The sequence below is a fragment of the Microtus oregoni genome, unplaced genomic scaffold (genome assembly GCF_018167655.1).
Source record: "Microtus oregoni isolate MIOR12 unplaced genomic scaffold, Mior012 000065F_ref0000479, whole genome shotgun sequence".
Classification (NCBI taxonomy): Eukaryota; Metazoa; Chordata; class Mammalia; order Rodentia; family Cricetidae; genus Microtus; species Microtus oregoni.
In genome coordinates, this window is record NW_024543875.1 from 3,460,223 (window position 1) to 3,463,267 (window position 3,045).

Consider the following 3,045-nt stretch of genomic DNA (forward strand, 5'->3'; position numbering starts at 1 on the left):
TCCTTCTCCATCATCCCCTTATAACGGCGATGGCCCACTGCATACAAAACCACAAAACTTTCTGGCAGCCACCCACACACTGAGTTGACCTCTCCCTCACACGGGTCACCAGTCCTCCCCCAGTGTCTGTGCTTCCCAAAGTGTCTGTCTCATCATTAGTCACGAGCAGGTCAGATCCACCCTGGAAGCTCTCTATCTTCTTCTCCCTTGTGGTGCTTTCTGTGGGTACCACGTGTGAACGTATCCAAATCTGAGTGTGTCTTTCCTAAAGGAAGAAGGCAAAGGTCATGCTGGTCTGTGTCCAGCTCCTGTGGGTGATATTAGTATCCACCCAGTGCCTGCCACAAGATGTATATCATCTTCTTTAACACGAATTTGGCCACTCATGAAGACATGACCATCTGATGTAGATCCAGGTCCCAGAATCGTCCCTATCCTCTCCCCGCCCATACTCTGGCCCAAGCCACCCCTCACATTGTTGGTGACCTGAAGCAACCCCTACCCTTCTTTGGCTAGGCTTTTCTAACTCCAACACATTCTGTAGCTCAGGCTGAGCATACTATTTTAGCAAGCAAGACTGACCACATCCCAGCTGGAGCCTCACCAAGCCCCAATGCCCAAGGGCGTGCACTGAGTCTGGCCGGCAGAGCCCTGTGCGCCTGGCCCCTTCCTGCTCCGTGGAGCTGTCTTCTTGCCGTGCCTCCGCCTGCAATCTCAGTGCCATCCTTGCCATTCTGTGAGCACAGGCTGACTCATCGGGCTGTGCCTTCGCAACTGCTGCTCTCTCCACCTAAATATCTCCTTCCACTTAAGAAACTGCTCTTTGTTCAAATATCATGTCTCCTTTGAGCCTGCCTGCTGCCTCCCAAAGAGCTCACTGTAACGCTGTGCCTGCCTACAAGAGCTCTTACTCTCTTCCTTAAATCCTTTAGCTCTTTGAATCCTGCAGCCAAGGGTTAGCCTCATCTCTGCTAACTTGCTCTGTATGCTGGTTGCCCCTTCAATCTCCCTAGGAAGTGACCTAAACGCAGCCCTGCCTGGGAGTCACCTCAGAGCGTCCTACTCACTTGGTCGGGTGGATACAGGGATGATACACATTGCCTGATGCGACCAGGCAATAATGAAATACAGAGACAAGAGTGAACATAAGAAGTAGTGATTCTCACACCTCAGAACTGGGAAGATATGCCCATAAGTGAGGAGAAGCAGGAAAACACTCCACCTGCCCACACTCAGCTGCGCCTGTTGCACCAGTCCAAGCAATTTGACAACACCGGAAGCAAGAAAGCTGGAGAGCCCGTGAGGGGGCTGATGGACTGGATCTTGCCTAGATAGGCTCAGACCAGATGGATGAGTTGGAGGCTAAGTGCTATGCCATGGTGTAGGACAGGGATCTGAAAGTTTGTCTGGATTTCCCTTCCACGTCACCCTTGTGACAGCAATCACAAAGGTGTGACATAGTATGGCTACATCTATAATACCAGCAGTCACATTCTTCACGTCCTCCCTGGAGCCTCAAGAACACCGTGGTTATTACCGGTGAGATTGAATCTATTACTAATAGAGGGAAGGAACATGTCAGTGCAGACAGAGCCTCACATGCAAGGCTGGCCAGAGACTCCCAACAGCCTGCACCACCACCCGCCTTCTGTTCCGCGCATCCTGATTCAAAACTCTTCTGCCTCCCAATGCCAGTGGCAGCATCATTGACGACAGACAGCACCGCTGGCCAGAGTCAGAGCGAGCCAGCATTCCTGTCTTCTCTCCGTGAACACAGTTTAGGTTCAGTGCTCAGCCCACGTGCAGGACTACCGACTCTGGCTGAGTCACTGATCCTTGGCCTGACCTTCCCTAACCACCCAGGAAAGGCCCCAGGGACGTTTGAAATCCTCACCCTAGGGAACAGTGTGTGTGAGCACAGGCTGACATTTGGGGAAAGAACAAAATAGAACAACATGTAGGAAGTTGTGAGCAAAGGATTATTTAATCCTTTTCTGGGAGCTGGCAGGGCTCCAGGAGCGGTAGGCAGAAGACCAGTTTAGAAAATGGAAAGCTAATCTGAATAACGATGAGCACCGAGCACTGGTGCAGGGATCTGGCCTTGCGGGCTCATTTATAGCCTTATGAATAAGGGAATAATTGAATCCTGTGAAGACCAACATGCTGCAGGGAGGAGATCAGATTGGCCACTACCACCCCCCAGTCAACAGTGACTCACACTTCCGCTCCATATCGCTGCATAAAGAGTTACATAACCGAAGGAAATACATATTTTCTTCAGAGTCTCACTAAAGACATTTCTTCCACTCCATCCATCAGATGCCGCTTACACTAACTGCAGCTTGGGTGGCCCGCTGGCTCCTGGATCTTTTTGTTTGAGTCCGGAAATAAAGCCACATCTGAAAGCAAATTCTAAAACACATACTCATTTGTCGAAAGCAAAAAAATAACAACACGTGTCTGTGGTTCACACTTTCCCAGATGAGATGTTGCCAACTGTGGCTGTTTGTCCTTGAAGAGAAAGCCCCGGAAGCTCTGCCCGTGCCACCTCGCCTCGCCGGAAGCACACTTCAGCCCGTCCACAGTGCGGCCTCAGAGAACAGAGTGTTTCTGGCTCTAGACTCTGTTTTGGGAGGTCCAGAGCAGCTCCCAAGATTAATGAGTAGTCTTAGGTTTGGAGAACTCCTGGGGTTAGTGAGGGAGGGTCTTGGTAAGCGTGCTGCGTGCTGCGTTCTGTTGTTGGAGAAGAGGCCAGAAAGTGTGAGCCTGCACAGCCTCTGTGGCTTCCGGCTTTGGGAATAATCCTCTCCTCCCTACCGTACTGCTTGAAAGCAAAAATATTGTCTTAGCACGAAAATAGCTTGCTTGTCTTAGCACCCCCTTAATAACTGACAGGCGCTATGTAAATAAGGCACAAAGAAATTATTTGTGGCCAGATTAAAATTATACAAAAGTCACTAATTTGAAAGTAAGTGCATCTCAGGATAAGACGTCTAGCCGTGGACCCGAGGGCACAAGTCAGTTTCCGATGAAGGCCATGAAGGC